General features: G+C 42.6%; 1 pseudogene; it reads right to left on the bottom strand.

Annotated features, from left to right (window-relative positions):
• Window positions 1-228: 228 nt before the first annotated feature.
• LOC103587118 overlaps window positions 229-13,277 on the bottom strand; it is a 27,679-nt pseudogene continuing 14,630 nt past the window's right edge.

Raw genomic sequence — 13,277 nt, 5'->3', positions numbered from 1 at the left:
TGACCAATATGTAAATGTGTAACGATCCTGGCAAAATACATATCTCTCTGGCCAAGCAGAAATATTTCTTTTTACAAATGTTTGGAAGAACAATGCTTCAAATTATACAAGGGCTAAAAATATAATTTTAACAAAGTTTATGTGAAAAGGGGGAACACCAAAGCTGGTAAAAGTAAAAGTCTTTTTTTTGTCTTTCTTACAAATGGTACACTTATAATTCCCCAACTGTCAGAACATGAAGTATTTTTCTAGGACAATAAAATGACTGTAAATTGTGTTCCCTATATTTCTCCATGTGTTGGAGTGACTTGCAGATCCGGGTCTGCTGTTATCTGGCCCATCAGTTCCCTTGTCCCAGTCGTTCACAGATGCTCCCGCCATGAAATCATCACGTGGGATCCTCCGGCCTGGGCCTGCTTCTGATTTCCCTTCAGTCTGTTTGGCTTTTGGGTTCTTCCTGGGTAAACTTTCTCATTTGGACTTCATCTGTTCCTCTCAGAACGCTGGAAACAGCTGCATGCTTTCTGCTAGAACCTCCAGCTTCTTTAACCTTTCATCAATGTTCTTTTGATGCTTCTGAACAGCATTAAATGACCGCACAACGCCCCTCATTGCAATTCTCCGAATATTTCCCTCTGTTTCTTTGTCTGTGACAACATGTGGTTTTACCCTGCACACAATTTCCCATTCCCAATTCTAGCTGTTTTCTTTTCTGTAATCTTTCTGGCTTTAACTTTTCTTTTTCCTTTTCTAGCTCTTTGTTTTGGACCACAATGGTGGGTTTATTTTTAGTAGTTTTTGTTGTTGTTGTTGCTGTTAAGGATTTTAGCCATGGCATCTGCTCAGCCCAGATTAGTCCCAACACTTGATTCTAATAGTATTTTAGTTTCTTGGTCACAGGATTCAATATCACCCTCATTGTCAGCTTCTATTGCTTCATCATCAGAAGAAACATGATCCTTTTCTGATACACAGCTTCGTATAGGCTGGGAAGTCCACACCCACAGGGGTGCATCTGGTGAGGGCTTTCTTCTGGGAACTCTCAACAGGGTTCCCTGGTGACCAGGGTATCACATGGAGAGAATCTGCCTACCACACTTCTAGAAGCGGTAGTTATTAAACTTTTTCTCAGCCCCCTCAAACAGCATCAGTGAGTAAAGACTTATTCCTAGAGGTGGGGAGTGTGAAGGTTTGGTGGGGGATAAATAGAGGGAGATCGTATGGAGACTGCAAACATAAAATGTTTGAAGTCTCAAGTTTATTTAAAAGATGTATGCAAATGTCATAGTCTATACCCTCGTTTACGTAAATATGAAAATACTGCTTCAGATTACCAAATGAAATGACTTAACTCCCTGAATCATCAAATAAAATTGATGCCCCAGGAAGAAGGGCTGTGTTTATCCTGCAACTTCCTGAGCCCTTGGAACACCATTTTCAGCAACTTGGTCTTTTTTAATTAAATTTTTAAAAATTGGTAAATATCAGCAACTTGGTGTTAAAGAAAGAAATATTAAGGTATATATCTTAATATGTATACTAAGATATATATTTATATGTGATATATACATTAATATAGAGCACCAGTTACGTGACCCTTTGAAGAACTGATACCATGCTTCATTACTACATTTCTTATTCCCCACCCGTCCTATCTTTTGAAGCATTCTGGCTGCTCATTCTTGGTCGGGAATAAAACACAGAGTCTGTGCTGGCTTCAGAAGCATAGGCATTAGGTCTCACACATGATAGCGTGGGAAAGGTGTTTCTCATGCCTTTCTGTCTTTAGAACCATCCCATTCCTTGTCACTTTTTCATTAAGATAATGCCATACCAATTGTTCTGTCTTTCTCTCTCTCATCTGTGTACAAAGGTACTCAAAAAGTTCATGGAAAGATTTGTATTATCTTTTAATTCTGTTTTCCCACAACTTTTCAAAGTGCCCTCATATTTCTTTCCATATTTCAAAGCATTTTCTTTTTTCTTTTTTCCTTTTTTCGTGACCGGTAATGGGATCGCAACCCTCAGTGTCGCGCCCGCACCGCGCTCAACCAGTGAGCGGTCTGGTCTCTATATGGGATCCGACCCCTCGGCGGGCCCTCCCCCAAGCCCCGCTGCGCTCCCAAGCGCCGCGCTCTATGGAGTGCGCCACCGGGCCGGCCCTTTCAAAGCATTTTCTTTTTTCTTTTTTCCTTTTTTCGTGACCGGTAATGGGATCGCAACCCTCAGTGTCGCGCCCGCACCGCGCTCAACCAGTGAGCGGTCTGGTCTCTATATGGGATCCGAACCCTCGGCGGGCACTCTCCCAAGCGCCGCTGCGCTCCCAAGCGCCGCACTCTATGGAGTGCGCCACCGGGCCGGACCTTTCAAAGCATTTTCATATACATTTTGTTATATGATTCTGTACGGTACTGAGGACAGGCATCCTTAGCCTTATTTAGCTAGTGATAAACTAAGGTTTAGCTAAGTTAAATGATTTACTCACAGTTGCATACATTCAAAGATATTTACTATGCCCCTACCATGTGCTGAATACTATACAATGAACTGGAGACTCAAAGGTGAATTAAACACAGTCCCTACCCTAAAAGAGGAGACAGGAAAGTAAACAGGCAATTATAAGATCAAGGAACAATAGGGGTTAGCAGAGGGTACTGGACATAAACCTTAGGGAAACTCCTCCTCCAAACTTGGGAGGTGGAGTGATTAAGAGAAAATTGATTGGGTAAGTGATATCTAAACTGAGATCTGAAGGACAAATAGGATTAACCAGAAGAAGATGACATGAGGATGGATGAAATTATGGACAGGAAACAGCAATATGCAAAGACTTAGAGTACGAAGAAATAAGATGCATCAGGGTAGCTGCTATTAGCACTGTATGTAAAGGGTGACGGGCAAGGCGGTCATGTTTCGTCTCACAGGATGTGCACTGCACTACTCTAGCAGGCGTCATTCACATAGACTAGGATGTGAATGCACCCCCAGAGGTGAGCAGTGTGGCTCCCCTGCAAGAAGAATGCTGAGTGGGGAGGGAGAAAGACCTAGAACACCATGCATGCTAAAGTGTTTGTACATTGCCTGAAGGCAATGGAAAGCCATTGAAGGGGTTGTGACAAGATCAGCCTTGAATTTTAGAAAGATTGTTCTGCCTCTAGAGTGGAGAATGGATCCAGGGAAACCAGCCAGGAGGTTGTTCCGATAAGGCAGATAAATATTAACACCGGTCTAAAGTGAGGTTCTAGAAAATCAGAACTGGGGACAAATTTAAGAGATATAAAGAAAAGAGAATTGACCAGACTTGGTAATTGGCAGGATGTGAGAGGTGAGAGAGAAATGGAGGAGTGGAGGATGAGCCTCAGCTTTGGTTCTTCCACCAAACAGGGTCCACGCTGGTGCCATTTCCTGATGGGGGAACGCAGAAGGAGGAGTGCATTTGGGGTAAGATTGTTCATTCCTCTTTGGACATGCTGAATATTGATTCTGAGACATCTGAGAGAAAAGTAGGCAGTTGGATGGGTCTGGAGATCAGGAGAGACACGGTGGGCCCAAGACAAAGCATTGTCAGGACGGACCTGCGTGGAGCTGGTTGGAGTCGCTGTGGTTTTGGGAGTGGGCTCAGGGGCACCAGCTGGAGTGAGCTGTGGGGATGAGGAAGTGGAGATAAGAAAAAAAGAGACATCTCTTTTGAGAAGTTGGTTGTGAAGGAGAAGAGAGTGGGGTAGTTAATACATTTTGTGAATTTGCATAATCATTGTTCTGGAGGAAGATTGAAAATTGTCCCTCTGATTCTCAACTGTCCCCGTGAAGTTGAAGGACTGCCACCACCATGTGTTAAAATGCTCCACCAGGGTTTTTCCTTTACTGCAGCTTGACGCCGTTACCTACTGCCCTTCCTTGGCATTTCTTGGCAGCTTCTCTTCTCTCCTTTCTAGTCCATCCCTTTGTATTCTAAGGCGAGTCTTACTTTCCACAGTCCACTGTTTTCTTTGATTTCTTTTTCCTAGAAAAGCTATCTAAAGAAGATGAAAACATAAAATAGAATTTTAAAAACCACAGAAAAAAAATAAAAAATGGAAGTTTTAACCCAAAGCAAACTCAATATCATTTTAGCAATGTCTCACAGGAAAAATTCAAACACCTCCTTTCTAAATCATCATCATAAGTTACCTCTTTCTACTTGTTCTACTTCTGAAAAATACTTTTTTGTGTGTTGCTGATTTTTACACTTTTGTTAAGAGGTGGAATGTGGAGTAGGTGTTTAAAGAAAAAAACCTTAGTATAGATTGAGTAGAACTGCCAACTAATATTATCTCCACTTACATGCTTTCAAAATTAGACAGCTTGCCATTATTTCTTAAATTTATACTTAGTAGCTAGCGCTATAGGGGGTACTAAAGAAGTATAAGGCGTGGCTAGTGCCCACTAGAAGTTTATGATATAATGAGGGAAACAACATATTTTACACAATAAAATATGAGGAATTACAGAAGACTGATACTCATAAAACAATTAAAGAGAATAGATGATAGTAGCAAATAAAGCAGCAAAGTACTTAACTGCATGATAGTGATGGTAAGTGTGGTAGAAAGTCAAGGAAAGTAAAGACCAAGAGCCAAAGAAGGCATTCCCTGGGCTAAAGAACATAAATTTCAACAAGTCAACACTCAAGATAACTTTGTAATATTGATTTAAAAAACTTACCATATTCCTTCTACTCTAGGATGCCATCTTTTCACATTTTAATATCATAGACATGTAGCTAATAGTCACCTTGAACTTTGTACCAGGTACTGTTGTAAGTGTTTTACATGTTGTTGACTCATATAATATGATCTATTTAATACTTCATCTTCTCCCCCTGGAAAAGCGACTTTTAAACTGATGGTACAAATTTAAATTCTATGGCTTTTTAAAATCTAGGAACTGTGCAGAAATAGTGCTTACAGAAACAAAGTTATAAAAATCACATTGAGGAAATCTTGTAATCTCCTTAGCCTAGATTCGTAGGCCCTTGGTTTTGTTTTGTGAGGATCATCTGATACCCCTAAAATGCCCTCGGACCTCCTACAGCTTAACGATTCAATCAAGGGCCACAGTACCTTCCAAATAGAAAAGTTTCCATCCTGAGATAGTGAGGTAGCCTCATCAAGTTTTAACCTCATTCAGCAAACATGTACACAGCTCTGCTTGTGATGTGTACACAGGCCAGGAAGGTGGTTCTGATTTATTTACAACACGGGATGAACTAACTCAATCACTGGTGTAAAGTCAAAATATCTGATCATATTGGGTTGGGCTCCTCAGGGAACAGTCTCTGAGATGGAGAATTGTAGGCAGGAGATGTATTGGAGCATGTTTTTAGGAACAACCCCAGTGGGGAATGAGGGAAGCAGGACTGGGTAGAGGGAGAAGCTGATCTGAGATGCAGCAAAGGCCTCAGCTGATCCTAGAGGGAGCTCGAAGCTGATCTGAGATGCAGCAAAGGCCTCAGCTGATCCTAGAGGGAGCTCGAAGCTGATCTGAGATGCAGCAAAGGCCTCAGCTGAACCTAGAGGGAGCTCTGGAGCTAAGAAATCTTCATGGAGATTTAAATCTCCTGAATTGAGGCAAAGGAGCTGGGCCTTTGCACCCTCACTTTCATTGGATATGAATAGCCCCCAGGGAGGGGTTGTAACCTTGGGTGAGGTAGTTACTTTTGACTGAGGGCAACACCTGAGGGAAGCAACACTCTCAGCAGTTGGAAGAATAAGGGCTTTGGTCCTGAAAGTGGGAACTGGGTGGCACACCACGACATCCACGACAGTGATATATATTCATATGTTTACATGTTTTATATACACATAGTCATATATATGTGTATATATATTTATGCATATAAAATACATGGATATATAGACATACACATTTATTTAGGTGTGTATTTATATTTATAAAATTTTAAAAAACATAAATCAAGTAAATAAGACAACCATAGTGAAATATGATATAGTATATTGGGTGGATTTACTAAAATCATAGGTGATAGTCGCTATAGTACAGTTGTTCTCAAGGTTGTTCCTTAGAGAATATTTTTGGAATTTGGTTGTTATAAAGAATGGGGATGTTCCAAACATTTGTTGGGTAGAAATTAGAGATGCTAGGTGTCCTGCATTGTGGACTTTCAAGTGTCCCACTGGATATTCATGTAGACAAAAAATATGTTTGTAATTATTTCAGCCTGGAACTTAACACGTTGTATATATAATGCTTTTGTTTTGTCTTGTTTTAAACAGTTTTAATATTCAGTGATTTTTCTTATTCTAGGAATACAATTATGTTGTATCAGTCAGGATCTGGTCAGAAAAAAACAAAGCACATTATTTTATTTTATTTATTTTATTTTTATTTTTTTTGTCGTTAAATTTTTATTTTGTCAATATACAATGTATATGATTATTATCAAAGCACATTATTTTAACAGAAATAATTTAATGTGGGGAATTGCTTAAACAAGTGTTGTAGGGCTAAGAAAACAAAAAGGAAACAGAGACAATAATTTTAAGAAGCAGCTATCACCATTAGGACTTGGGAATAAAGGCAAAAGGTTAGAGTTATCAGAACTAAAAGCTTGGAAGAGAGGCCCTTTTTTAATAACCCAAATCTTAATTCCTATAGAGTCTAAATCCATTTCTTCATTCTTATTTTTTAAAAAAATTACATAGGGCCGGCCCGGTGGCGCACTGCTACAGTGCGCCGCTTGGGAGTGTGGTGGCGCTCCCGCCGAGGGTTCGGATCCCACATACAGACCGGTTCCCGCTCACTGGCTGAGCGAGGTGTGGGCGCAGCACTGAGGGTTGCGATCCCGTTGCCGGTCCTGGTCTGGTACGGGCGCGACACTGAGGGTGGCGATCCGTTGCCGGACACGAAAAAAGACAAAAAGGAAAAAAAAATAAATAAATAAAAATAAAAAAAATAAAAAAATTACATAAAGTAGCTTTCTATAAACTTTTACTGTAAGACATGGAAGCGCTAAGAGGTACCACAGAAAATCCAGAACACAGTCCTCCCTGTCCCCATTGTATAGCAGCAAACCTATTTCTTCTTAGTAATTGGAATTAAGCACCCCAGCCAGAACAGCAACCCCTTCTTTGCCTGTTGTTTCCATAGCACAAGGAACCCAAAGTGGCCAGGTACCAGTCACAACTTCCAATTCAATAAAACCATAACTGTGATCCCTCGTGGAAACATTCCTCTGTTGGGAAGTAAGATCTCCAAACTAGCAGAGCTCAAAGTTACAGGCACTGAGAAAAAAAAAGGCTGGCCAGTTATCTCAGTTGGTTGCAGCCTGGCCTTGTAACACCAAGGTCAAGGGTTCGGTTTCCTGCACTGGCCAGTGGCTCCCTGCCACCAAAGAAAAAAAACTGTACAGGCACCGGAAAAGAAGACCGTGCGAGTGTATTATTGGGTGTAATGATGAGAAGAACCACTTCTACCACCACCAACACTGCTGTTTCCCGTTCCCCCTTGATTCTTGGATCTATGTATTTTGGGAGAAAGAATACTACCTATTGACCACTGATTCAAAGCATACACTATATCCTATAAGAAGGAACTTCAACATTTTTTTTAGTGTGTTATTTCCCAGCTGGCACCAGAACTCAGTCTTCAGTAGGCCACTCTATCATCCTTCCAGGTCAGCTGCTTCTAACTGGTGAGGTATGTGATAAGAATGGTAAATTCCAGTTGCATGAGTTTATTGCTACATCTCTTTTGCTGTGAGGTGAGTTCTGTGGAAAGAAGTAACATTGTGTAGAATATCCTAACAGTGAATAAGGTAAAACATAAGTTCGTGGATGGTAGTACTGTCAGAAACATTGTGGGCATAGAAAGCAAATCCTATCCACAATATGTATCTACTCAAGTAGACAAACAACTGTTCCCTCCATGATGGAAGGGGTCCAATATAATCAATTTGCTACCAGGTAGCTGGCTAGTCTGTCCTGGAAATGGTGCCCTATTGGAACTCAACAGGTGATCTCTGCTGTTGTCAGATATTAGCCTTATTGTGGGAAGCCAATGATGTTGAGCCTGTACATAGCCTTCATTCCTGACTCCATGGCTAGGTGGAGAAAGAGGCCTACTCCACTAAACGTGTCATCCACCTGATCATTGAAAGCCTTCTCTGAAGGGATGCCCTATGGTGAGCATTCACACGGGACACAAATATCCTCATACTCTGTGCCCATTCTGAAAGGTTCTTCTGCATACCTCTCCCCCAGACATCCTTGTCACCAGTCTCTCAATCTTTTTCTTTCCAAGTTGCTGACCATTCAGTAAAACCATCAGCAATTGCCTGTGAACGAGTGTAGATCTATACCTCTGGCCATCTCTCAATCCAGATGAAGTAGACACTCGTCGCACTGCTGATGGAAATTCCTTGCACTGAGAAAAAATTTCCCCTCAGTACTCAGGGCCATTCTTTATTGGGTTTGTAACGCTGGAACAGACCACTCCCAGCTTGTGCCAGTATATTGAGAACTGTCTGTAAACCTGTTAACTGGTCTTAAGAAATTCTCCATGAGGTTGAAGATGAGGAGGTAATACACCAGAAGTAAAGTGTCAAAGAGCTGTGAGCCACCTGCTAAGGCAACTTGAGCTTTCTTGACCTGCACAAGCTCAGTCTCTCACACACACAATTTCCATTTGATGAGGAACTGCTCTTTTGCATGCCCAGTCTTATGGTTGGGTCAGATAACAGCCAATTCATAACGGGCAGCTGAGGTTGCATAGTTCTTTGATGTCTCGTGGCCAGTTATTCAAATTCAGTTAGCAAGCGAGGTACCGTTTCTCAAATGGAGAATTGCTATCTGCAGAAGAGGGCATGGCTTGCTCTAAAATGAACACAGTCCGCATTGTGGCCCTTCTATTAAGGTTTGCCAGAGGCTCCATATAACATCCCTATTTGCCACAGACACTTCACATATCACTGGATTCCTCTGGGGGATAAGGTCCTGCCACACATTTTTCTTTTTCTTTTATTCCTAATTAAAAAAAAAATTCCAGCCTTATGGGTTACTTGGTAAATGGATCAGAGCACTACACTCAAATATGGTATATATTGCTTCCAAAATCCAAAGAAGCTCAACAAATATTGTGTCTCTTTTTTTTACTGGTAGGTTGTGCAACGTGCAGCAATTTATCTTCTACCTTGGAGGGGATATCCTGACATCTTCCAGGTCACTGGGCCTCCAGAAACTTCACTAAGGTGGTGAATTTTCTTGGGGTTTATAGCCCACTTTCTGGCTCACATGTGTCTTATTAAGGCATTGAAGTATTTGTTACTTCCTGTTCATAAGGCTCAATCAGCTAGATATGTTTAATGTAGTAATCAAGATCTCTGCAGACAAGATTATGGCAGAGTAGGAGAGTTTTCATTCCACACACATGACTATAAAGGTGTACTGTTGGCCTTGCCATATAAAAGAAAATAGCTTTTGGTGCAAATTGGAGTAGATCAAAAAGCATTTGCCATAGCAATAGATGTATACCAGGTGCCTAGGGCTGTTGATTTGTTGCAGATAGCACATATAGAACAGCTGTTGCAACTTGCATTATGATCTGATTAAATTTACAGCAATTCATAGTTATTCTCTAAGATCCATCTGCCTTCTGCATAGGACAAACAGGTGAGTTAAATGGGGATGTGGTAGTATCACCACCTCTGTACATTTTACACCTTTATGTAGCACTAATTTCTATATTTCTCCAGGGATGAAATACTGCTTTTGGCTTTCTATTCTGGTAGCAAGAGGAGATTCCAGAGGCTTCCACTTGGCCCATCCTATCATAATATCGTTTACTCTATGGGTCATAGAAGTAATGTGGGAATTCTGCCAGTTACTGAGTATGTTTATTCTAATTATATATTCAAGAATTGAGAAAATAACTATGGTTCGGGTCTGCACAGCTACTGAATCATCAGTGATTTACATACTTGGGTTGAAATGCCATTTATGACCTGACTACCATAAATCCCCACTTTGGTTGATGGTATTTTGGATCTTCAAGAATTAGCATTAATTCAGAAAGTGTCTAGTAATCCCTGAAATGTCTCGGTATTTCCTTTTTCCAAGTGCTTGGCCACCATAGTGAATGACATCAGGTTCCTTTGGAGAAGGCTTGGATGAAGATTTATAGTATATATTCATAGCAATGGTGCAAGGTCCTTCTGAAGGGGACCAGCTTCTCTTTTAATCAAGGGGCTCTGTGTGTGTGAACTTGCTTAGGTATGGGAACTGGATGAGAAAGATGACTTTTCATTTTGATGGCTCAAGTCGGGTTTCAGGTAGATGACTATAGTTTTGCTTGCTACAAAGATCAAGGGATATTTCAGAAGTCTACCCATCTATTTCATGCCTAGGGCCACCAAGGTTGCTATGAAATATCCCTATATGTCAAGACTTTTGAGTACTACTGTGCCTCTGCTGCCCACAATAGTAAATGTATCTACCTTGTCTTTGCTAGTTAAGCCCACCCACATGGCCATTGCCATCCAGGATCCCACTGTTACAGAAATCAGGGATCCATCTCAGTGCAAGCATCTCTACCATCATATCCAGCCACAACAGAGTTTTTCTCATGTTCTCACTAATGTGCTTTTCAATGCCTTGGTGTAAAGATAGGCATCTGGGCCCTCCAGGGGTATGTAGTTTGGGGTTGAGTGTACAGATTACACATGATAAAATCACTCCAACACTCCTATTTCCATACATCTTTGGATTTCTTTGTACCCATTACACTAGGAGTATCCAGAATCTCAAGCTCATTGAATAGAGACCACTGCTGAGTCTGAGTTTCATTTAACCAGCTACACGAACTGATAGTCACTTTCAATGCTAACATGTTAAATGCAGACATTCTGGTAAATGCACCCATATCAATAAAGTTAGCCCAATCTTTTGCTCTTTATTGTGTTTGGAACTTGACCGAGAGTTGTTCAACCTTTCATAAAATCATGTCACCCATGGCAACACCAATCTCGACATTTGAGTTGCTAATATTACACATTCACACTGGTCTGCACTTGTGGTTCTCTCACTCACGATGCTTATACATATAGGTGCTAGCATCTTACTGCTTTATTTTGTCTTCTAATAGAGCTGTGCTATACCATTCACCTATTGAAATACACATTAATTATAAATTATTTTCCTTTTACTTTTCCTTTATTATACAATTAGGGCATTATATTTATTTTTTAAAAAATCGTATATGTAGGGCCGGCCCGGTGGCGCACTGCTACAGTGAGCCGCTTGGGTGTGCGGTGGCGCTCCCGCCGAGGGTTCGGATCCCACATACAGACCAGCCACTCACTGGCTGAGTGAGGTGCGGGCGCAGCACCGAGGGTTGCGATCCCTTTTGCCGGTCCCAGTCCGGTACGGGCACGACACTGAGGGTTGCGATCCGTTGCCGGTCACGAAAAAAGACAAAAAAAAAAAAATCGTATATGTAGGTAATATTATCCGTAAATTAAAAAAATATATATAGTAAGGGGAGTGTTAAAAATACTAGTTACAAAAAGGGGATAACAGATCCAATAGGGGTGAGAACTGCAAACTCCCCCTTCAAATCTGGCCCCAAGAACTTATGTGCAGGCATGCCCATGATGAACCAAAGTGAGTCTTGAGTAAACCCTCTAAATTAAGTCATTTTTTATCACTCTTCTGAATTTGGCTATATTAAGCAGAGAATTCAGTGTCCTACTCAGTTTACTCAGAAAACCACGCAGGGTGACATTAGTAAATGGACATAACCAACAACAGCAGTGAAGAGCCGCCTCATAGATGCCACAAAAGCCACCTGTTTTGTGTTTGAGAAAGGTCTTGGAAATAAATGGTTTTTGTCTCCATGCAACACTGACAATAGAGCCAGGAGCGAAGATCCTTGGTCCTCCTTGTCTGCATGATCCGAGTCAATGTACAGGACTGATAAAAGTACATATGGGATGTAGCTGCTTCACCAGCCAGAGTGGCTGGATGATAAATGCCAGGATGCTAAGTAAATCCTGCCACTCCTTTTTCTCCTGTCTCACCGGGAATCTTTGGGGAGGCTCTGAAAGTAGGAAGGAAGAATCCACTCTTGGTTTGTGAATGAACGGTGGAGGGAGATGATTGCTCTTGACGCAGGAACTCTGCAGCTCTAGTTTGCTCTTCAGTGCTGCTCAGTGCTGCCCTGCAGGTTTTCTCTGTGGCCTGCTGGGGCACATGCGGCTGCCTGGCAGCCCTCCCTCTCCCACTTGCCTACTTAACCCTTCCTCCTGCTCCAGATCTCGCTCCTGTCACTTTTTCAGGGAAAGCTGCCCACCGCCACCAGTCTGGTCTGATTCCTTTGTCACGGGTTCGTTCGGAAGCATTCCGCCCCTCCCCCATCCCTTATCTCAGTTTGTAATTACATTCATTAGCGGTGACTACGTGGTTTATGCTGGCGCCCCCTGAGAGTAGGCATCTTGCCTGTTTGCGCTCCCTGTTTATTGCCGTGCCTACCCAGTGCCTGGTACGAGGTAGGCACTCAGTACGTAGTTGCTGAATAAGTGTGTGCTCCAAATTCCAGACGTAGCAACACTTACTATGATGATGAGTGCTATCACCATTGTATGTGGATCCCATGGTGTTTGACAGCTGTCTTCTATCTGTTGAAGGGCATGGTATCTTTGGACTTTGTAGAAATGAATCAGTCAATACTGGTGGAAACACTCACAAGCCCATCGGTGCGCTAATTCAGGACTGCTTTGCTTCTGCAGTAACTCCGCTCCACCTCCACCTCCCCAAAACCCAAACCCAGGGGGTTCGAACTTAACAATGGGGTGTGTATGCTTAGCTGGAAAGTAGCTGGAGAACCAGGTGGGAGGAAGAGCCAGAGCCTCTGCTTCCCCCACCCCCAAGTGTTTGAGACACGCTCGCCAAAGAATCACAGCGTGTCCAGGGCCTCCCCGCATTAAACAAAGAGAGCATCAGAATTGTGGACCGGACTGAGGAGGGATAACTTGGAGTGCTGCCACAATCTGATTCCCGAGCAGGGGCAGAGGTTGAGGGGAAGGGGGTGTGACCCAGTCTCCCGGGTTAAAGTTGGCGGCGTGTGCGTGGCAGCCTTTCCTGCCCCCTCCAGGCGCGTCCGCCCGGGGGCTTGCCCATCAGGCTGTGCCCGTGTGCCCGAGACCGGCGAGGGAGAATGCATCGGCCGGGGCCCGGGTCCGGCTGGCCGGGGCGCAGCGTGCAGGTGCGGAGCGCAGGCGGCGC

This window comes from Galeopterus variegatus, unplaced genomic scaffold, assembly GCF_000696425.1.
Source record: "Galeopterus variegatus unplaced genomic scaffold, G_variegatus-3.0.2 Scaffold420, whole genome shotgun sequence".
In the NCBI taxonomy this organism is placed as follows: Eukaryota; Metazoa; Chordata; class Mammalia; order Dermoptera; family Cynocephalidae; genus Galeopterus; species Galeopterus variegatus.
Note: the sequence above shows the minus strand (reverse complement) of the source record. Positions and strands in the feature narration are given on the sequence as shown.